The sequence below is a fragment of the Castor canadensis genome, chromosome 1 (genome assembly GCF_047511655.1).
Source record: "Castor canadensis chromosome 1, mCasCan1.hap1v2, whole genome shotgun sequence".
Lineage (NCBI taxonomy): Eukaryota > Metazoa > Chordata > Mammalia > Rodentia > Castoridae > Castor > Castor canadensis.
In genome coordinates, this window is record NC_133386.1 from 154,573,852 (window position 1) to 154,598,984 (window position 25,133).

At 33.8% G+C, this 25,133-nt stretch overlaps 1 protein-coding gene across 10 annotated transcripts in view; it reads right to left on the reverse strand.

The window, feature by feature from the left end:
* The window catches only part of Sox6 (SRY-box transcription factor 6), a 576,267-nt gene that overhangs the window by 392,458 nt on the left and 158,676 nt on the right, over positions 1-25,133 (reverse strand). Inside the window, exon 1 of one of the 10 annotated variants that reach the window (XM_074042135.1) lies at positions 10,968-12,886. The exons of the other annotated variants lie outside the window; for them this stretch is intronic. The gene's annotated coding sequence lies outside the window, so the exon portion shown is untranslated. Of the gene's footprint in view, positions 1-10,967; positions 12,887-25,133 lie in introns of those variants that run through there. 10 annotated transcript variants of the gene reach the window in all.

Consider the following 25,133-nt stretch of genomic DNA (forward strand, 5'->3'; position numbering starts at 1 on the left):
GAACGAAAAATCCACTTAATGAATGGGCAAATGAATTGAACAGACAGTTCTCAAAAGAAGTACAAATGACCAGTAAATACATGAAGAAATGTTCAACATCCTTAGTCATAAAGGAAATGAAAATCAAAAGGACACTGAGATCTAGACATCATCAATAGCTACAGCAAGGTAGCAGGATATAAAATCAACACAGAAAAATCACTAGATTTCTATACACTAATAATGAACAAACTGAAAAAGAATGTATGAAAACAATTCCATTTACAATAGCCTCAAAAAAATCAAATACCTAGGTGTAAACCTAACAAAAGATATGAACGATCTCTACAAGGAAAACTATGAACTTGTGAAGAAAGAGATTGAGGAAGACTATAGAAAGTGGAGAGATCTCCCATGCTCATGGATTGGTAGAATCAACATAGTAAAAATGTCTATACTCCCTAAAGTAATCTACATGTTTAATGCAATTCCCATCAAAATTCCAATGACATTCATTAAAGACATTGAAAAATCTACAGTCAAATTTATATGGAAACACAAGAGGCCACGAATAGCCAAGGCAATACTCAGTCAAAAAGAACAATGCTGGAGGTATCACGATATCTGACTGCAAACTATATTACAAAGCAATAACAATAAAAACAGCATGGTACTGGCACAAAAACAAACATGAAGACCAGTAGAACAGAACAGAGGACCCAGATATGAAGCCACACAACTATAACCAACTTGTCTTTGACAAAGGAGCTAAAAATATACGATGGAGATATAGCAGCCTCTTCAACAAAAACTGCTGGGAAAACTGGTTAGCAGTCTGCAAAAAACTGAAACCAGATCCATGTATATCACCAAGATTAACTCAAAATGGATCAAGGATCTTAATATCAGACCACAAACTCTTAAGTTGATACAAGAAAGAGTAGGAAATACTCTGGAGTTAGTAGGTATAGGTAAGAACTTTCTCAATGAAACCCCAGCAGCACAGCAACTAAGAGATAGCATAGATAAATGGGACCTCATAAAACTAAAACGCTTCTGTTCATCAAAAGAAATGGTCTCTAAACTGAAGAGAACACCCACAGAGTAGGAGAAAATATTTGCCAGTTATACATCAGACAAAGGACTGATAACCAGAATATATAGGGAACTTAAAAAACTAAATTCTCCTAAAACTAATGAACTAATAAAGAAATGGGCAAGTGAACTAAACAGAACTTTCTCAAAAGAAGAAATTCAAATGGCCAACAAACACACGAAAAAATGCTCACCATCTCTAGCAATAAAGCAAATGCAAATTAAAACCACACTAAGATTCCACCTCACCCCTGTTAGAATAGCCATCATTAGCAACACCGCTAACAACAGATGTTGGCGAGGATGCGGGGGAAAAAGGAACCCTCTTACACTGCTGGTGGGGATGTAGACTAGTACAACCACTCTGGAAACAAATTTGGAGGCTGCTTAAAAAGCTAAACATTGATCTACCACTTGATCCAGCAATACCACTCTTGGGGATATACCCAAAAGACTGTGACACAGGTTACTCCAGAGGCATCTGCACACCCATGTTTATTGCAGCACTATTCACAATAGCCAAGTTATGGAAACAGCCAAGATGCCCCACTACTGACGAATGGATCAAGAAAATGTGGTAACTATACACAATGGAATTTTATGCAGCCATGAAGAAGAACGAAATGTTATCATTCGCTGGTAAATGGATGGAATTGGAGAACATCATTCTAGTGAGGTTAGCCTGGCCCAAAAGACCAAAAATCATCTGTTCTCCCTCATATGTGGACATTAGATCAAGGGCAAACACAACAAGGGGATTGGACTTTGAGCACATGATAAAAGCGAGAGCACACAAGGGAAGGGGTGAGGATAGGTAAGACACCTAAAAAATTAGCTAGCATTTGTTGCCCTCAATGCAGAGAAACTAAAGCAGATACCTTAAAAGCAACTGAGACCAATAGGAGAAGGGGACCAGGAACTAGAGAAAAAGTTAGATCAAAAAGAATTAACCTAGAAGGTAACACACACGCACAGGAAATCAATGTGAGTCAATGCCCTGTATAGCTATCCTTATCTCAACCAGCAAAAACCCTGTTCCTTCCTATTATTGCTTATACTCTCTCTACAACAAAATTAGAGATAAGGGCAAAATAGTTTCTGCTGGGTATTGAGTGGGTGGGGGGGTAGAGGGAGGGGGTGGGGGGTAAGGGAGGGGGTGGGGGCAGGGGGAAGAAATGACCTAAGCATTGTATGCACATATGAATCATAAAAAAATAAAAATTAAAAAAAAAGGGACACTGAGATTCCATCTCACCCCAGTCAGGATGGCAATCATCAAGGAAACAAACAACAAATGCTGACAAGGAGGTGGGGAAGCAATCCTATATACCCTTAGTGGGAATACAAATTGGTGCAGCTACTATAGAAATCACTATGGAGATTCCTCAAGAAACTAAAAATAGAAGTATCATGTGATCCTGCTAACCACTGCTGGGCATGTATCCAAAGGAATGGAAGTCAGTATACAATACAGATACCTGCATTCCTATGTTTGTTGCAGCACCATTCACAATTGCCAAACTATGGAATCAGTCTAGGTTAGTATTAACCAATGAATGGACAAACAAAATGTGACATATAGATACACAATGAAGTATTAATTATTCAGTCATAAAAAAGAGTGAAATTATGTTGCTTGCAGGAAAAATGAATGGAACTGAAGATCATCATTTTAAGTAAAATAAGCCAGAATGAGAAAGGCAAGTATCACCTTTTCTCTTATATGTGGAATCTAGGTTTTGATAAATTACATGAGTATAAAATGGGGACCATTTTTTTGAGAGGGGAACCACAGAGAAAGCGGTGGGTAAAAGGAGAGGGTGAAGGAAGGTTGTGAATATGATCAAAGTACTTTACATACATGTATGAAAATAGAATAATGAAACCCATTAAAATTGTTTAAAAAGGGAGGAGGGGAGTAAGAAAGAGTAATAGAAGGGAGTGAATTTGATCTAAGTACATTTTACGCATGTACGAAAATAACACAATGAAACCCCTCTGTACAATTAATATATGCTAGTAAAAATAAAATTGTAATGAATATTCTTGGAAAAAACATATTTACTTCATTCTTTGAGAAATTTATACATAATTAGAATTACAGATGAATGCTGTTAATTATATACTTACTTTTATCTAATTCAATTTTAATTTTTTTAAGGCTGAGTCAAACCAAAATCATTTTTCCATTGTTTAGCATGAATTTTTCATTCCTAACCATTTGGTAAATTAATATACAAAAGATAATCACATGACCTTTCTGAAGATGCAGATGCAAGTCTTATTTTTTTCCTTTTGTATTTTAGACTATTTGTTTCTTTGCTTGCCTCATCACGTTGGTTAGGATCTTCGATACAAAGTCCAACAGGATGGGTAATACTATTAATTATCCTATTCTCCATCACAGGAAGAAAGCATTCAATTTCTCTGTTGAACATGATGTTAGCTTTAACTTTTTCATAAATGCCCTTTTCAGATTAAAGAAGTTTTATTCTAGTCTTAGTTTTCTGGTAATTTTTATTTAATGAATGGGTGTTGTCAAATATTTTTGCTGCACCCACTGAAATGGTCACATGATATCTCTCATTTTTTCCTGGTAACATGGTGAAATCTTATAAACATTAAACAAATCTTTCATTCCTGAACTAAACCCTACTTACTTATGACATATTACCCTTTTTCTATGTTGCTAGATTTAATTTGCTGATATTTCATTAAGGATTTTGCAACAATAATCATGAATAATATTAGTCTGTAATTTTCCTTTTCTGCAATGCTTTTTCATTACTAGTCTCCCAAAATGAGGTAAGAATTGTTCCCTTTTTAATTTTTAAATATTTTTTTGTAGGACTGGTGTTCTTTATTAAGTGCTTCATAGAATTCAACAGTGAAAACCATTTGAGCTTGGTGTTTTCTTTATAGAAACTTTTAATTAACAAATTTAATTTCTTTCATAAACAAAATGCTGTTTAGGTTTTCTCTGTCATTTTGTATCCATTTTGGTAAGATATTTTTATGAACTTTTTTTTTTTATCATTTTTACATTTACTCACATGTATATACATTGTTTGGGCCACCTCCCCCAGTCGCTTCCTCTTATTTTTTTTATCTAATTTGTAGAAGTTTTTGCTATAAAGATATTCATAATATTATATTACTTATTTCATATCTGTAAGAGCTGCAGTGACAATTACTCTTTTTTATCTTTTTTTTAATGTCTTTCACCAAATTTGGGGGATTTGGTATCATTTCTTCCAATATTTTAATGCCCTAAAATAACTCTCTTTATTTTTCAGAGACTCATGTGTTAAACCTTTCAATGTTATTCACATATCCCTAATACAATGTTGACATATTTTCCAGTTTTTTCTTTCTGCTTTTTAAATTGAATAACTACTATTGATTTATCTTCTATTCACTAACTTTTTCTTTTTTCTTTTGTTATCTCTATTCTATTAAGGTTCTATCTCAACTATCACCCACCCCATGAAAACTTTTCATGACTAACCCAGGCAAGAGTTACCTGTTCTCATCCTGATTTACTGAAACTTCGATCATATTATTTTGAATTTATTAGTTTATGTGTCTGTCTTGCCCAAATTTGTAAGATTCTTATATATAGGAATAGTCTAGGGGCTTGGGATACATCTCAGTGTTAAAGTATTTACCTAGTGTGTGAGGACCTGGGCTTTATTCCCAGAATCCAACCCCCACCTCTAGAAAGAAAAGAAAGAGAGTGAACAAGAAAGAAAGAGAGAAAAAATAAAAGAAACCATCTTTTTTATTGTATCTCTTTTCTGCCTGGGATATAATTGCCACAAACTGATGTTCAGTCAATCAGTGAATGAATGAATTCAATAAGGCAAAGGGGCACTAAGTCACCACCTTAAATAACCTTCAGATTGAGGACTAAAAATTCAGTAAGCAATACAAATGACACATAGGGTGCTGGGTGCCAGTGGCTTATGCCTGTAATCCTAGTTACTCAGGAGGCAGAGATCAGGAGGATCTTTTGAAGCCAGCCAGGGCAAAGGGTTTCTGAGACCCTATCTCAAAAATATCCAACACAAAAAAGGGCTGGCAGAATGGCTTAAATGGTAGAGTGCCTGCCTAGCAAGTGTGAGGTCCTGAGTTCAAACACTAGTGCCACCAAAAAGAAAAAAAGATTCATATATATATATGCATATATACATATAGGGGAAGTTAAAAATGAGACTATAAGCAAATTGCGTTTTCATATTCTTTCAATCATGCAAATGATTTAAAGGAAGATGGGTGGGAGAAGTTTAATGTATACTAAAGGTCCACTGCATACTAGATACTTTTATCAACTTTTGATATTCTCATAACCTTATCAAATAGAAATCTTCTAGGCTCAATTTATATATAGATTTTAAATGTTTAGGTTTGGTCATTCCCTGATACTTAAATACTTAAAATTTCAGTTGACAGTATTTAAATAAGAAATAACTCACATATCCATCAATGTAACAATGGTATATACATAGTATAAAATATTATGTAGAATGAAATGAGGTAAAGATATACAAATTGACATAGAGCTCCAAGCCATAATTTTAAATGAAAAAAAAATGTAACCTATAAAGGAGTGTGTGTAGAAGGAAGGAATGTTACCCTCACTCAAAATAAAATTGCATATTTCCTTAAAATTACATAGAAAGAAGTCTGGAATGATAAAAAACCAAGTTGAAATTCGTAGTTATGAGAGAGTAGTTACATTTGGACAGAGAAAATGAAATTTAGGCTGGGAAGAGACATTAAGAAAATTTTCCTTCACTTTTTTTGCAATAATTATTCAAGAAATGTTCAATAACTCCCCAGGAACTGGTCTACAATAAGAATGTACTTTTGTACTATGTGTGTAATTTTAATATTTTTAATTTTTTAAATATTACTTCAGTAATGGGAAACTAAAATAACAGTAAATCTCTAAGCTACATAAAAATGACTTTTGTCTTAATGTACTAGTCAGAAACCTTATAACATAAATGAGTGGATTTATTATTTTTTAAATCTGTTTTCTACAGTTCAGATTGAAGTCACTTGTTGGCCAGACATGTTGACTTCTACCTATAATCTCAGCTACTTGGAAGGCAGAGATAAGAGGATCTTAGCTCAAGGCCAGCCAAGGCAAAACATTAGTGAGGTCCTATCTCAAAGAATCAAGCCATACATGATAGTGCATACCTGTGGTCCCAGCTACATGGGAGGCACAGATAGGAGGATCATGGTGTGAGACTGATCCCATAAAAAACTCAAGAGTTTATCTGATAAAAATAACTAAAACAAAAAGGTATGGGGGGCATGGCTCAAGTGGTGGCAAGTACAGGGCCCTGAGTTCGAACTCTGAAAACAGCTGAACCATACAACATTTTATTTCTACCTTAATGCACAACAGCCTTCTTGGGTAATCATTACAAAAACCTCTTGGCATTGGTCTTCAAAAAATATCTTTCCACTTGCCTACAAATGTGTATATATGCAACAGAAACATTGTCTTCTTTTTTTTTCTTCAAAAACAATTTTTTTTGGTGGTACTGGGATTTGAACTCAAGGTCTCACACTTCCAAAGATAGGTGCTCTGACATATGACCACTCTGCCAGGCCCCTTAAAAAATCTTTTTAAATAAGCACCTTTCTTAGCCCATGTGACTAGGGTTTACACCCACGGGGCCTGTATCTTCTGCTCTATCACAGGGTTTCCTTTGAGCTACAGTTAATTCACTCCAAATTATGCAGTTTCACTCCTATAAATTCACATCTATTTTTCCTTATTTTGGAACCCTAAAATATCAGACAAGAACCAGACTCACTGAAGTTCATTTGATAGTCCTTAACATATAATAGACTTAACAATGTGTCATCATTAATTATATGCATTTCACCATTTCCGTTCCATTTGTTGGAAATTGTTAACCACTTTGCATTTTTAGGAAATTAGGGAGAATAAAACTTTCAAGTCTAGACTACCTGTGGAGGACATCTTCCTGACTAATTCAGGTCCTTGGAAGAACCTAAGGACTGGAGGCTTGGTGTAAGTGGTAGAGCACCTGCCTAGCAAGCACAAAGCCCTTAGTTCAAGCCCAGTACCAACCTCCCACAAAAAAAGTTTGATTCTTTGAAGGACCTAAATATACCCTCCAATTTAAACCTTTTGGGAGGAATAGCGTGAGGTGAGTATTCATTTTGCCTAGACAGCTATATCTAGGAATTTTTTGAACACCTCTCTGATTTCCGTCCCAGTTTTCATAGCTGTGAAACAAAGATAGCAAAAGCTCTGCTTTTATTACTTCCCAGGTTGCTATAAGAATTGCATAATATAATCTTTAAAAACTTCATTTAAAAATATAAATAGTAATTTAAAATATAAGATACAATATTATGTGTAATAGTGGCAACTTCTGTGACTTTAAGTAAGATTACAAATTTGCTCTTTTTAAACCAAGACTTTTTAATTAAATTCTCTTTATCATCCTCTTTTTTTAAAATCTCTTTTCTTCCTACCACCAAATCACTTTGCCTTGGACTTTAATTATAAATGCCAACAAAGATTTATATAGAATACAATATAAGTATATTCTGACATTTCATAAACCAAGCCCTCCTTTCAAACTTGACTTTATTTTCTTTTGCCTTGTTTTATAATCTTTTCTAAAGTCTCCTAAAAAAAAAAAATCAAGCTGCATAGCAACTGATAGCAACTGTCACCACCGTGAATATTTTAGATACAGTTATCTACCTTAGAATTTTTATAACTGGCCTTATGGATGTTTTCTGCCAAAGTACCAGAATAGCTCAATTGAGTCTCACATTTTCCCAGATTTTTAGAGCCAATTATAGAATTTCCACAATAGGATATAGCCACTGTAAACTCAGTTCTTGTGTCCAGGAATGCAGATTCCCAAAATGAATATACAAAAGTGAAAGATAACAATGAAAAATAAGAAACAGCAATGAAGAAAAGCTGTTAAGTGTTCTGTAGCCAGACAGTCAGAATCAGAAAGGTCCCTACTACCTCCTTCATCTCAATTTTTGCTAGCACCAAATTGCATAATTTTATCTGAACACTATATCAAAACAAACCAACAGACTCCATTTTGTGTGCTTTTCTTTTTTTCCTCTCAATCTTTTTTTTTTCTTCTCATTCACTACATTCCTCTCCCTGATAGCAACAATATTTATTGAATGACTGTAATGTGCAAGACCATTTGTTCTACAAGCTAGGAAAACATCATCCAAAAACAAAATAGACCAGTCCAAAGTGAAGAACAAATACTTAACAAAAATCATACAGATAAATATATAGGTTTAAAATTGCAGTATCTGCTATGAAATAAAGAGTGAGAAGGCCAAAAGGATTTTAATTGGAAGAATTATAGAAGATTTTTCTGAAGAAATGACATTGAAAATGAGGACCTGAAGAAAGAGTAAGAATCATCTTGATGAATAATGAAGAGAAATGCATTTCAGTTGAGAAGACAGCCTTATGTGAAGCTTTGGAGCAGGAAAGAACTTAGAGGGTCCAAAAAACTGTCAGGAGACCAGTATAGTAGTTGGATCAGAAGAAAGTATGGAGAAAACATAAGAGCTGATGCTAGCAATGTAGGGGCCAGATTCTGTAAGGCTAGGCCTACAGAATTCTTTTATGCTAAGAATTATTATTATTATTTGTCATTTTGTTTTGTTTTAATTAAAGTATAACAGGAAGCAAGGAAAGATTTTTCCTGGATCCTAAAGAATGGTAAGCATGGTTTTTCTTGCTGCACAATGAAAATGAAATTTAAGAGTAGGTAGAAAGAAAAGCATAGGAATGCAAAATACCAAATTCAAGAGAGTGGTTACCTCTGGCATGAAAAGAGGGAAAGACTTCAACTGTACTGATAATGTTTTCTTTCTTATAAATACAGAGGAATTTATTATAACACTCTATACATTTAATACATTTTTTGACTGAAATTTTCAGAATAATTTTTGAGAATTAATGAATGATAAGAACGCACTGGTTTTAGGGGGTAGGAGGGAAAGGGTAAAGGAGTGTAACAGAGGGGTTTAAACTTGCCAAAGTACAGTATAGTCACGTTGAGATACATCAATAAACCCCTTTGAACACTGACTTTGGAATTAAAAATGAAGGCCATGACTGTAGAATAGGTCCTGTGAGGGGGTGGGTACTTGTGAGAGGAGGAAGGGTAAATGGAGGAGATAAAGGAGGGTGAATAAGGTTGATGTACTTTATATACTTACATGAAATAGAACAACGAAACCTTTTGCAATCATATTAAGTGGGGGGAGGGTGATGAGTGAGAGAGATGGTGGGGCAAACCTAACCAATGTACAATTTAAGCATATTCAGAAATGTTATAATAAATCCCCCCCTCCCCGTACAACTAATATATGCTGATAAAAGTGCTTTGAGAAAAAAAAAATTCATGGTTAATTTCCTTCCCCTCTTCATTCCCAGCCTTATATTAAATCTTCTCAATTTTAAGACAAGCATATCAAATGTAGGTATTTACTCTCTTACACATTTTGGGTCCTGGGCCTTTCTCTAGACTTTTAATATCAGATGTTAAGGGACTCTTTAATTAGCTTATCTTTTGTTTTAGCATACACTATAATCCTCAGAGGTTTCCAACAACCCCAGAGTTAATATGAAGATTAAATGAGATAAAACACAGCATTTAGCAGCAAGAGCTCCATAAATTTTAATTATTATTTTTAGTATTTCACTTACTATCACTTACTATTCCCAGCCCTAAATAAAGATTAGAGCACTGGAACTAAAAATAGCTGAGTGTGTAGGGGCAAATGGTACTCTGGAACTTTGAATATACATTTACTATAAATATTCAAAAATACATGTACCCATGTAATACATATTCCCAACACTGAATTTATAGTTTTTGAAAAGGACACTTTTTTGTACTGATTTAAGTGCTAAATAACAATATATTGATTTGAGGTCTTTTTTAGTAATAATATTACTAAAAACATACATAAAGAAAAGGTAAAAATTCTGCATTTATTCATGCACAGGTGCAATTTAAGGCAAGTGAAATATATTCAGTAACTTGTAAGAATAACAATGCTATATTCCAATTATTTATGATTACAAAAGGCTTTGACAATATTCATTATGAGCCACATTGCATTTTAAAGGCACATTTTTATAAGTAATCCATGCAAAATATCAATCTTATAGAATTGAATATTGACATCAAAATTTCTGCTACAACCAGAGGAGTAGTGGTTGGTAGAAGAACATTATTAAAATCATATCTTTTCACTTAATTTTCTTTGTACAAATAGCACAGTTCCTCTCATTTCTCTTTCCTTCCAATTCACAATTACAATAAAAGCTGTCTTTAGAAAAGGTCTTTAAATTAAACAGCATGATGAAATGAGTCCTGGGACCTTGAAAATATCAGAACCTATGACAGTTTTTGTCACCTAGATGTCTGAAAAATATCTCACTGAATCTTTATGTGAATATTACACTTTAAATTATATTTTAATACCAAAGAATCTAGTTTGTCACTCAATATTCTTCAGTTTATATTACTTGAGGTTTGGACTTAGATTGTTCTAGTAATCATTCCTTCATGCCCACTTCCTTGTTCTTAATCACATATCTAATCATGTATTTTTATAAATATTCAAAATTAAATATATTTATCTACTTATGTAAATACTTTTCGTTAACCTCCACCGATAGCCTATATAGGGATCTCATTAACAAACACATTTGGAACTTTTTAGATTTGTTCTAGCAGCTTGTGACTTCATATTAGACTTAATTGTTTGGATATATCAGCATTTTGTGCATTTAAAAATGGATATAAAAGATTAATTTCGAGTTTTGTTTTACTTACCAAGCTCTGCCATTCCACCCCACTGCCTGAACAATATTATCAGCTCTCAGGATACTCATTCTTGCTAAGTAAAAGGATATTTCTTCTCTAGCTGGATTAATAATCAACTTTCTAGATAGTTCATTTGTAATTCTCTTCTGGTTAACCCTTAGCATTACAGCAGTCTGCCCAACTCAAGCTAATCAATTTATAAAGGGGGAAGGAAAAGAGGAAATTTAATCATGCAGATAACAAATGGAAAGTAAAAAATGAAGGGCAATTTAGATTAGGCACAAATGAAAAATTAGCCTTACTTTTTTACACTAAAATGTTTTATAAATCTTTGTTCAGCATTACAAAAGCACTCAGGTCATAAACACAGGAAACAAGAGAGATGAAGAGAAAAACGTAACAGGCTCACAGCTCCCCAGTCCAGTGCATACCAGCCCTTGTTTATTGCTTTCTTACATTCAGATAAACATAGTTCAGCTCGAGGCATAGGAGGCATATTTTTCTCTTAGTAAAGAGGCCTGACTTTCAAATTCTAAATGCCTTCTCTCTCAATAGTTGTAGCTACTAGACCCCTTATCCTACAATAAGTGCCATATCAAGCTTTAGGGCAATTTTCTCCAAACATGATCTGTAAACACTTGCATCAGAATAATGTGGGATGCCTGTAAAAAATATATAGACCTGGGCCCCACTTCAGAAATGCTAAGCACCCGGGGGATTCTTATGTACCATAAGTGTTTGAGAGACACTGCTCTAGGACCATCTCTGACCTCACATCAGAAAGACTCCAACACAATGCCTTGGGACTCAGAATGAAATTATTTACTGTTGTTGCTAGTTTGACCTTGACCTTTTGCCTTGATTCCACTAACTAAGATTCTACTTTGTTTTCCTATATCTGAGTGCACTGGCCCATCTAAAACCATGACCGTACCATGGCCTTGGTAATCTTCCAAATGCAGATCATTCAGAAATGAAACTGTCTGTTAATATGGTGACTATGGTCATATTATGGCCTTAATTTTTGCCTGAGGTTGTTTTGGTATTGATGTTGTTCATGATGATTTGGTTTGGTTTTGTCTGCTTTGCAAATATTTGAGGCAAAATCTCCTGTTTTATGCCTTTCTCCTATATGAATTACACTTATTGGTTTCTATTGTCTAACCTTTTACCTAATACATTTTTTTTCTTGTATTAATATACTTCCAAAGCTGTTCCCATCCTCACTGACCATTCCCAGCCTGCTCTGCACCTACTATGATGAGTATAGTTATAGCCAGAGATGTGAAATGATCAATTAGCTAAAAGGTCACAAAACAGACATAGCAATCTATGGTTTTACAAATTGGTACAAAAGCTAGTGTTTATAGTCAGGGTGAAGGAAAAGATAATGACCACCAGAAAAAAAAATGAAGAAGAATCATGAACAGCTAAAAAGCATTCTTGCGAACTGGAATAGTAGTCTAGGTAAAGTAAAATGTAGGCACCAGGCATAGTAGGTCATGTCTGCAATCCCAGATACATAGAGGCAGGAAGATCCCAAGTTCAAAGCCAGCCTGGACAACATCACAAGATCCTGCTTCAAAAAATAAAATTTAAATTTGTTTTATTCTAAACATTTGTTTTTATCCTCATGGAATCTTAATAGATAATTTTTAACCTGGAGAGAAGGTTAAATTGGCTAAAAGAAAACAAACAAATAGAATCCGAATAGTGCAACTCAAAAGACTTGAATTTCTCATGGCTTCTCTATCACATGCTGGGCTGATTATCTAGATTGTCTCCTAACTTGTCTGTTTCTCATTCTGTCATCTGTAAAATGAATAAATCATGCCCTGCACGTCCTATAGAGTTATTTTTATAATGAAACAAGATCATTTTATTAAAGATCTTTGAAATTATAAATAACACACAAATATAAAAGATTACTGAATATATATCAATTGCCATATGTTTTATGGTATATATAAAAGATAATATATCTTCAAAGGACACAAAGTGGCATTTTTGTTGTTTTATGTTATTTTTCTTATATTATTTTTAAAGGAAAGTATATTAAAGGCAAACAGGAGTTTATGAAATATCTTTTAAGGAATTTCAAGAATAGAACCAGTATCAGTTAGGGACAGAGTATGGTAAAATCATCCTGAAATGTAACAATCAGATTAACTTGAGTTTGTCCAAGTCAGACCAAAACCTCAAGAGTCTTACTAGAAGGACTTCCTGATGAGGAAAGAGTTCATTTGGAGTGACAGTTTTTCATCCAGAAACTTCTGCCTAAAGCTAGAGTTCAGACTGACTTTAAGTGGCAAAAGCTTGGAGCATTTGTAGCATGGCATTCATAATCCAACACTGTCCTAAGATTCAGTCAAATGTTGGATTTGATTTAACTGGATAATGTGCACATACTAAAACTGAGAAAATGAGAGTCTGTAGTCAGTACACAGATTGGTTGGTTAGATTTGCTCAGATAAAGAAAAAAAGGGATTGATCCTTGACTTAAAAAATAAACATTTAAGTTTCAATAAATTTGTTCAGTAATTATTGTTGAGAACCTACCATGTTCTAAGCATTGGTCAAGACACTGAAGAATATGAATGACCAACACAATAAAAGGTTCTCTGTTATCATAGAGCTTATATTCTAACAGAAAAGACGGCCAATAAACTTAAAAAACTCAAATCGCATAAAGATGCTAAAAGTTGATAGGGCAATGGAAACAAATAGAACACTGTGAGAGCGATCAGGAATGTTTGACAGGTTGTACTTTAAAACAGGGTGGTCAAGGTAAAATACTTAAGCAAAGACTTAAAGAAGTGATGGAGTTTCATGGTACACTACAATCAAGATGGGCTTTGTTTTCATCAGTTTAAAATTTTTTTACCACTTTAGTAATAAAAAAAAGACATTCTTATAAATTAACTTGTATTGTGATAGTGAACAGTTATAAATCAATTTAATGGTAAAATAAACTACAATAAATCTATATGATGGTACATGGTGAACAATTTAAAATGTTCTCAGACTATTAACATGAGAAAAATCCAATAAAATGATTTTTAATACAAAAATATATCTACAGGATGACCTAGTTTTGCCAATTTCTTTTCATGTACTCAATATTTTTATAATGAGCCAGGAACTGTCTTGGGCACTGGGAAAGGGTAGTAAACAAGCTAAACATGTTTTTTCTTTACAAACACGTGTAGCTAAAGGCTGAAATAAAAGTACCAAAGTGCTATGATGGGGTAGATTTCTTTAATAAGAAATAAAAAGGTGAAAATGATTATTCTGTTTTCTTCTTTATGTATAAATATTCTTAAATTTCTAAATATTTTTCAATGATTCCAAAACTAAGCCATGGCATTTATATCGATCTAAATATTATGGTCTATATTTGCTTTGGAATATTTGTTTTTTAATAAAGATCGGTCTTACAGGTTGACAGAGTAGCTCAAGTGGTAGAGCACCTGCCTAGCAAGTACAAGGCCCTGACTTCGATCCCTAGTAATATCCAAAACAAAACAATATCTATAGTCACACAACATTCTGCTAAATGTTTATTACATTTTTCAATCACATATTAACTCTTATAGCTCATAGGATCTAATAAAGTTGGATAACATCAGGACCTTTTCTGCAGATAGAAAAGCTAAGAAACAGAAGTTAACTGATTTAACACATTGGAAATAGTTTAAATTGCAAATTATAATATGTATGAAAATATATCACAATTATGCCTGGATCAAGAAAGACTTGTAGGTTCTAGAAACAATGTTAGGACCATAGGGTTATATTTCTGCAACTGGATGAAAGATACAATCCTAAAGTACCAGCATAGCTTTATTTTGTTTTTTATGGAGTTAAAAAAAGCTCCATTTACTTAAAAAAATTTTTATCTGAATCCCAACCCCCACCACCACCAATACCAAATATTAGCTTTATTCCATCTCCCTTTAACAACTAATATAGCCAGTGAGCAAGTCAAACATGTTCCTACAACATTTTTACATTTTTCTTCGGTTTCCGATTTTTTATATTTAAACAGTGTAGCAAATGGAACCATTTTTTTTTTTTTAAATCTCTAACTAGTAGAGTTACCCTGGGCAAGTCCTTTCAATCCAGTCTCACTTTTCTCATTTTTCAAATACAAGTATTTCACTAGATAATCACAAAAATCCTTAAGCTCTTCAGTTTCATGATATTACTATGTCAAGTCTATGAGGCATCTAAAATAAACACAGGTTTTCAAAAGAATAAAGGCTACAGCAATAAAAATGGTTGGTTGGAAACAGAAAACAGAGAACCAAGATCAAAAAAATAATTTGAAAATTTCCCCAACCCACTGGACCAAGTCCAGTTTCAATTACATAAGGGCTGTTTTAGGACAATAGAGAAGAAAAATATGAACACACACACACAACCATACCAATAAAAACAACCACAGCCAAGGGCTTTAATGTTGATATGGAGGGGGAAAGAGAAATCACTCATGTTGCTGAAATAAATGTATTTTAAACCCAGAGAGGGTGATTTGGTTTTGAGAGTTTTAAAGAAACAGCGCTGTATTCAATACTTTTCTATCACCTCTAACCCCCCAATAACTCTTAAATTTGTGGCATTTTCTTAAGTACAGAGAGAAAAATTAGTGTTGCTAGTGCAGCAACATCTAAACAGTTTCCTGTAAACTTTCTGTGATGGAAGTCATAGAATTTATGACAAAACCCTATAGAGTGGTGAAACAAATTTCTTCCATATTTATCATTCATTTTATTCCATGTGCATTTGAAGGAAAAGCTTTTAAGAGCACCAATAATGTGAGAAAGCTACAACAACTAAATTTATTGTTAAATATCACATCACTGGTCCTCCTGGGAGTTCAGGAAGAAAGCTTAAATCACATTTCCTAACACATTGGAGAGCTTCCCAGAGATGTGATGGCCCACAGAGGCAAACCCTCTAAAGAAGCTGGAATCTCAGAAGTGGTGACAAAGAAATAGCACTTTGTTTAATAGAAGCAAATTGAAGCTACCCTTTTATTATTATTATTATTTTAGCACAGCACAAACTCTCCCTTACTCCATTTTCTCCTTCCCTTCCCCACTCCATTCTGTTTCACCTGGCTAAACTGTAGGTATTTTTTCCATCACCTGACTTTGGGGCTGGCTAGAAATATTAGCAAAAAACAATCTGCCATTGTTACATGAGACAACAACCTTTCATGTCCTTGAAGCTCACCATGACCTTTCATCTTTCCTATCCCCAATGGTCTCTTCTAACAACTAAAACTACACTCAGTTGGGCTGAATTCCAGATTGTCATAAAAAGAACCCTGTCCTTTCAAAACAAAACCAATTTTTACACCAAGGTGGGGGAGAAACACAAGTCCATTGTTCCCTCACAGATGGAAGTTGGAGTTACTAAGGCAACTGCTCTAATCCTCCTTTTTACCACCTTTTTCACATCACTGGCCTATCAAGTATGCTACCTTTTAACTCATAAGCTCAAAAGCTGGTAGTCTAACTGGCTGCCCTAATTAGCTACGATTTTCACACTACAGACAACGTGATGAGCTAATCGAAATTTGCAAAATAATGACGTACCTCCAGCAAATATTCCTCCTCCTGAGGCCCAGTCTTAGAATAACAATAATGAGACCATTATTAGAGAAGGGCATTAAAATGCTGCACTGCTGCTAAACAGAGAACTTAATTGTTCTGGTCTTGTCCATTGAATCAACAACCTATTGTTGTGGACTTGAAAAATAAAGGACTGGAGAATGGGTGCCATGATGATTGGTCTGTGCCGGCCATACCGGCACTCTGTAGAATTGTTTTCTTTTGAAACTCTTGATGGACTAGTAGTTTTGTTTAAAAGTAACATAAAAGGCGTTTGTCTGGATAAAAAGTCCTATTTATTGAAATCCTTAGAAGCAGTTGCATGGATTTGTTCCTGACCCCTAAGATAAAAACATAGTGACCATAATAACACCAATTGTAGAGAGCCCTGTTACCACTGCCTACAGTAACATAAGATAAGAGACAGTCTTTTCTAGCTACAGTAGGAAGGAAGGAAGTACTTCTGAGCAGAAAGCAAGAATGATGAAAGGTCAAATACTGGATAAAGCTCATTAATCTCTGAAAGGGAGACTTTAAAAAATAATGCTAATTTAAGAATTCTGTATAACTGTTACAGATACAAGCACATGTAAAAGGCACATAGGTTTACTTTTTTTCTTTTCTTTTTCCACTTTTGAGCTTCTTTCCTTTAGTAAAAAAAAGATGATTAAAAATTAAATGATTATTAAATAACTGAAGCAAGATGTCTCAAGATAACCCGAAGAACAAGAAACCCAAAGGTTTTCAGATAATTATTCTGACGGTCATCCCCAGTCTACAGCGAGAATAATAAAATACTGAAGTTAAAGGTTAACTAGTGTAGGATTCTTAGCAGTAGAAAAGCACTATTTACACACTATAAAAGTGTCTTCTATATGGAGCTACAGAGCTACAGTACACATTTTTTTCAGGGCAGGATTTTAGTGTTGAACTGTGGATTGGGGTGTACTTTTTTTTTTTTTTGGTGACTATTTGGGGTAGGGTTTTGTTTGTTTTTTACCAAGTGAAATCTGCATTATATAAAAATGTATTAAATTGTAAATAGAACCTCTTGCTTCATTCAATATATGCTTTGCTTCATTTATCTTCATCTTGTTAGGCTAAATTAATTAACAATCTCACTGTTACACACTTTCTCTTTTCATTACATCAAATAATGGCCTTATGTGGAGAAAGCCCTCACCATGAGAATTTTACAGCTCTACTGCTAAGAAGAGTTTCTGTGTGTCAATGTAGTAATATTCATCTTATAAGTATTTATTAAACATACTTTCATTCCAACAATCAAGTGCCTATATTCTTAACATTATCAGAACAAAACTATTTTTAAAAAAAAGGAAGAAGAAAAACTAAACTAAAAGTTACAAGATAATTTAAAAAGGAAAAAAAATAAAATTTGTGTCCACAGCCAGGGTTTCATTGTCACTTTTACCTTAAAATAAGAGGAAACACCAGCAAATTTGGCAGGTATGTTTTCCAAAATGCAATACAATGCTCAATAAAGGTTTAAAAGACACACCCCAAGCTATTCTGCTCCTAGCTTTAGAATGTCTAACATGATAAACTGAATGATTGAAATTTCATTGGTCAATCTATTATTTTAAATCTATGAAAGTGAAATGTGTTGAACTCTTTTATAAGTTTTCTTTTCATCCTGAACCATGGTGGCATCAGGAGTTATGCAAATGGACAAAACAGCAAAGCCCTTTTAATCTTTTCCTTCATCAACCAGTGCTTCTTTCTCCAATCACAGCTTTGTGCGTGCTATCTTTCTGCTAGCATTTCTTATTTAATTAAAACAGACACTGACAGAAGGACATGGATTAGTACTGTAATGATGCATTTACTTAGATTAATCGGAGGCTCCTTTTAGAGTAATGGCTTAAACAAAGAACAAAAGGAAATTGTTATGAAGCAGCCTTTTATCCCAGGCAAAGGTTGCATTATGAGCTTTTTAATTTTGTCAGCTTCTGTTATACTCTGCCTTGCTAGGGGAACACGAGAAGTGCTTTTACCCCCAATAAAGCAAGTTATTATAAAAACAGCCATTAAAGCTGCAAATTAAAATGTCTGATTTTAAAACAGGTTACTTAGCTTTCAGAATCCTCTAATTAGCATGTTGCACATTGTTGTGAGGAAAAGACTCAAATGCTAATGACCTACCGCCAGGTGACCACACTGCTGTGCAAAATAATAAGGACCTTTCCAAGCAATATGATGAATTAACCAAGTACAGGTCCCTCATGCAACATCCCTTCTCCAAGTACAACTCCAAATGAATGAAAGGCCATGACCCTAGATAAGATGTGCTCAGTAAAGCCCTGCCTCTGTCCAGAGGACTCTCAGCCAGCTACTTTTTATATAACTTCAAAAGCAGACTTCTTCCTACCAAAAAGGAAAGCAAACTGAATAGCAATATTATATAGTGAGACATTAGAAACGAAAACAGTCATCTGATTTTAAAGCACAAGGAGCAAATTTAAAAATCACGTTCCTTACAAAATTACTTCTTTGCCTCTTTTCATCCAACCTTTCCCCATTTTTAATAAGTTGGGCTTGCAGAGTGGAATTTCTGAAACCACCATCTTTATTCACGCCATTCGTTTTTACACTATGTTGTCTTTAAACAGCTGAGTTTCACTTTTCTGAGCCTCATTTTTCCTCATTTTACTGACCCCACTTAAGACTATTTCTCCCTAGTCAAAAGTTGTTCTTGACAAAGGATATATGGCCATGAAACACATAACAGCAAAATTACAGAATTTAATCATTGTAGATCATAGACTATACTTACACAACTGAAGTAAGAAACTCTACGAGTAGGTAAAATAATGTTACTGAGCTACCATTGTCTATGTAGTCCATTGTCTATGTAGACATTGTTTAAAATGTCATTAAATAGCATGTGACTACTGTCATGTTTTTCCTACCATATATATTTAATTACTTAACAATTTGCATTCTGTGCTTTATCTTTATAAACTAAATGATTCTGTCCCCTGTGAGGCTACCATATGGTGAATGTGTAGACTAGGAATCTCTACAAATGGAGTAAAACTTACTGCATTTCCTATGTTTCATCTTTCACTAGGACAGCACAGACTTTTTATTCTATGGTGATAGAAAAGGGCAAGAGTGCAAACAGAAATGCACAAGGGCTTTTATAAGCCTCTACATGTATTACATTTGCTAACATTTTACTGGCCAAAGCAATAGTTAAATGACTAATTCTAGAGTCAAGGGGTGAAGCTAAGGGCCCTCTCAAGAGTGGAACAGTGCTGGAGCCATGGCGCAAGCTATAGAGTTCCTGCCTAACAAGTGCACAACCCTGATTTCAAACCCCAGAGCCACCAAAAAAAGTGGAAGGGTACTTCAAAATTTCATGGCAAAGGTTGTGAATATAAGGAGGTCGAAGAAGAAGTAGGAAAAATCAGTTTTAGCAAAGAAGCCAAGGTCATTTTGAGAATTCCCAAAGTTGTCCAACAGAAGCCTTTGTTTCATTTCATTGTAAGTAATGTTGTCTACATAGCTACCTCAAAATTGATATAATTTTTATTTTAATGAGGACAACTCTTAAAAAAACAACAAACAACTCTATCATATCTTATCTCCACTGATTTCCAATTTTAAAATTGTAAATATTAAGCTAATCCTAAAATGTGACCTATACAAATTCACTATTTTCTTATTTATTGTGAATTAATTAGACCTTAATAAAGTATTCCAAAACTACAGACTTTTGTCTCAGAAGCTTCCTATACACAAACAGAAAAACTTAAGTTTGAGAAGATATCTAGCAGATGATAACCTCATAATTTTCTTCAGCTCTGTATCTCATGAAATATAGATCCTTTCCTATAGGAGAAAATAGCATTTCACAGTCCTTCACTATAGTGGACATAAAAACAATAGCAGTATTTTAAAATTTTGTTCTTAAATCCCAGTCCATATCATCACAAATGATTGTTCCTCTAGTATCTTTGACTATGAAAAAGGAAAGCAAAGCAAACTGATCTGTGGATTCTCCATAAGAAGGTGCTCTAGAATAATATGATTAAGAAGATAATTTTAAGCTCTGCAAATTCTGTTTCTTGACTACAAGAAGCAAAAGATTAATGAGGAAAGCATCCATGATGACTATTCCAATTTCTCAGTTAATCTGGCAGGGGTCCTATACAAAGTTTTATAAAGCCAGTTAAAGGTCTTTCTACTCACAAATACTTATCCAGAAGATGTAGGACTGTTTACTGGACAGAATTCCTAAACCCTGTGGCAAGGAAAATGCTATCCTATAACACAACTCAACAATTATTCCTGTGAGTAACTAAAATAACCAGGGAAGTGGTTCTGCAAAAGGAGCCTTCAGTCATTTCTTCATTTGAGCCAGCACTGACAATGAGAGCTGCAAAGCTGGCACTAACACTAGAGGAACAAAATATAAAGGCCCAGCAAAGCACAAACTTGAATCCAAAGATAGTGAAAAGGAAATTAAACAATATGGAAAAAACTGTCTTAGGAATTACCCAATTCATGGAAAAAGGAGAAAGTAACATAATAAAATGCTTCTATATACTTTTGCTTTGCCACATTTATTTATAACTTATTTTAATAATAACTTTGTTTTAAAGCAAAGTCCAAAACTTATCATTTGTCTTTTATAAACAAGGATGATACCAGAAAAGAATGCAATTTGCACTGGTTTTCTAATGTTTTGATCAACCAAATCCTCTCACCTGGTCTTTAGCAAATATCAATGATTAGAGCAGCAATCCAAAGCCATGGAACAGAGTAAAAGTAATAGGTCCATGTAAGAATCAAGACTAGCATTGTGTCCTCATTGACACTGGGTTCTAAACAAACAATAGGCTATGTTCAGAGAGCTGTACTAATTCTTTTCAATGAAAGTAGCTTGGGTTTAACTCAAATTTTCCTTTAAAAATCTCTTCCCTTTGACAGAGACAAAGAGAAAAAGAAACAGAAACCCTTGGATATCAGAAAAGGAAAAGGCCATAGAGAAAAAGGAGGAAGAATTCTCCTTAAGAACATCATCTCTGCATATCTAGAACTTGGTACATAGTATATGTTCAAACACTAGGTGTAATTTAAATTGTCATATATTTAGAAGAACAGATAAGGATATAAGTCAGCAAATATGCTCTTTTTAAAGAAACCACATCACTAGTCATATTAGATATTCAGGAAGCCCAAGCCTAAGAGTTCCTAATATTTGTGTTAATCTGTTTTTTATAGAACAAAATGAGATGAAACATGGGTCAAATTACATTTGGAACCACAGCTATTTTTCTAGCTTTTTTATACAGATTAAAAATATGACTAAAATTGGCCCCAAGAAGAGACTCAGAGGAAGAATGATGTCATAAATGGCTTAATGCAACCAGTAATTGTGGGGCCTGAATAAGAAACTCTACTATTTTGCTTTTATAAAAGGGTATTTAGTACATAAACTAATAATTTAAATCTCAGATTATGTTTAACTTCAACTTTGGTTTAGGAACTTTGTTCAGTTAATACCTTCCCTGATAAACTCTTCCCTAACCAATGCCTTTAACCTGCTATCCTCTTAACATCAAATGATTACAACACAAGTCTGCCAAAATATCGTCAAAAATAATCAACACAGTAATTGCACTGTTATTATGGAGACTTATGAAGTTAATCCCATACTTCTCTATTTTCTCTGTCCCCCAATTTTCCCCGCCCCTTCACAAACTCTCCAACAACAAAACAAAAGCTATCTTAAATTGATGTTTCAAAATCCTTTAAAGATAAAAATAATTTTCCTCCCAGTTAGAGCATAAACTTAAATTGAAAATGACTCTGAGGTAATATCATGAGTTCTTTTCAGATTAAGATGCATGCAATTCTTAATTAATTTTATAAAACTAAAATATTCTTAATTCCAAAACAAATAAACACTATAATAAAATTATGACTAATCTCATTTATGAATGCAGACACTAAAATCTTTTAAATTTTAACTAATTCTATAGCTTAAATGAAAATCCACCACCAACAAGTAAGTTTTATTCCATTTTTGCTGGATGGTTCAGAAAAAAATCTGTCAATCATACTATGCTTACAGATTAAAGAAGAAAAATTCTGTAAACATCCCGATAGTTGCAATAGATAAAGAAAAAAACCTACAGAAAAGTTCATAGTTATTGATAAAATGTTACTATGCATCCCATTGAATACAGAAACAATGTCTTCCTTCAGAAAAAGAAAAAAAAACCTTCAGGCTAATTTTGGATGCAATAATTTAAGGCCAAGAGGAAAACTATCTAGAATATAGCCCAAATGCACAGAAAGGCAAAAATTACATGTTCTCACTTATGGAGAACCTAAAATGATGCAATAAAAAATTTTATAAATGGCCAGGTATGGTGGTTCACATCTATACGCCCAGCTATTCCTATATAGGTGGAGTCAGGAGGATAATGAGTTCAAGGCCAGTATGGGCAAAGTCAGTGAAATCCTGTCTCAAAAATAAAAAACAAAAAATGGTTGAGGGCATAGTTCAAGTAGTAGAGAAGTTACCTAGCAACCACAAAGAACCACAAAAAAGTATTTTTTAAAAAATAAGAATGGTTTGTGTATCTATTACAAGATACTGTCCTGTGAACAGTTTGGGGTATGGGAAATAAAGAGTGAGTGACTAAAAAGAAAGCTTACCACATAGAAGGGTTTACATTAGAGGAAGGGAAAGGCTATTAGATGTAGGTTCTTCCTAGGAATTTTATCCGTTTTAAATTTTATTTGGCCTAAGTTGCAAATTTGGGGTCATTCGAGGAAATGTTACATAATGTTGGAAAATAAGATTTCAAAATTCATTAACTCTGAGAAACTCTACCCATAGAACTAAAAGTGAATTCCATTCCAAATGTGCTATTGGATGCAAAGATTTTTAAATGTTTAAAGGCTTATTCAATATTTGACTTGATCCTAAAATGGCACTAATGAGTGCCTTATTCTTATACACTAATTAGCACCCCAAGCTCTGAACGTGATCATTTCCTAATAAGAGCATCAACACCCAAGAGCCTTAGATCTGAGACTAAAGGATTTAAAGGACAAATATCAGGGCTAGGAAGAAAATTGTCAACTTAGGAATATGGCACAAAAGGTATGCTAGTAACAAATACCAAATTTGCTTAAGAATACATATACCCGAACATCAGGGGGAAAAAAAAAAAGAAAACTGGGATCTTATTTTAATGTTTGACTTTTAAATTTTTAAGCAATAAACTCTTAGTACAAAAAAGGTCCATCGTGACAGATGATCAAATGTCAACCTAGTCTTTTGCGTACATATTTCAAAAACTGTGAAATGCAGACAAAATAGAGATCTCCTAAAAGGTTATGTAAGAAATATAAATCAAAAACATTGTTCCTTTAAATATGATTTACTAAACCCAAAAAGAATCCACATAGCCATATTTGGAGAATAAATCTCCTCCCAAATCCATACTATTTTTTCCTGGCAAATGGCAAAATATGTACTATAGTATTCATTTCTGTTTTGTTTTCTAAACTAGTGAGATCTTAATGTGAAGCAAATCCATTAAATTTGATCTTAAGTAGAATTACATACTAATGAATAGGATTAGCATATGAAAATGTCATAAGCAAAGGATCTTTCTTCAGCACATAGTACAGATATAGTACTCTCTCCAGTTCCTGACGAAGGTGTGCCTCTAACAAAAATATCGAATTGAAAAAGACAAGTGAGTACTAAAATGTAAGCAAATTTCAGCTTATTTAAGAAAAATGAAGCTATATTTTTAACCTGGGAAAAAACAATCCCTTTTCTATTTTCAAGATAATGTGAACTGAGCCAGGTACCAGTAGTCTTGTTTATAATCCTAGCTACTTAGGAGGCTGAGATCAGGGGTTCATTGTTTAAGGTCAGTGGGAGCAAATAGTTCGTGAGACTCCACTTCCAAACTAACCAGAGCAAAGTAGACTGGAGGTATGGCTCAAGTGGTAGAGAGCTGCTTTGCAATAGCGAAGCCCTGAGTTCAAACCCCGAAAACATACACACAAAAAAGACAACATAAACTTATCTAGCTATATCATCTTGTTTGCATTTTATTCTTTGACAATGTTAATAATTATTCCAGGAGAAACTCTACTTTTTTTTAAACAGTAATTACTTTCATCAGATCACCCATACTCTTTCACATTGCTGGAAAGTCAAGTGAGTTAAATAAATTGCAAACATTGGATGAGTCAGTGGACATCAAAATATTTTTCAAAATCACATATATACATCCACCATATCAGTCGTGCAGTCAATTATGCAATTATTATTGTATTTATGACACCACTTGTCGTCATAAGTGATAAGAACTAAAACAGCTTTATAAAAAAATAATTTATTGGTTCACATAATTAAAAATCTTGGCTCTAACACAGCTGGACCTAGAACTGAACTGATATAATTAGTACTGGTCTTTCTCCATCTCTATCTCAGACAGGACCACCCTCTTCAAAAGGGAAGATAACTATATAATCCTCATATTAGTAAACTCAGTAG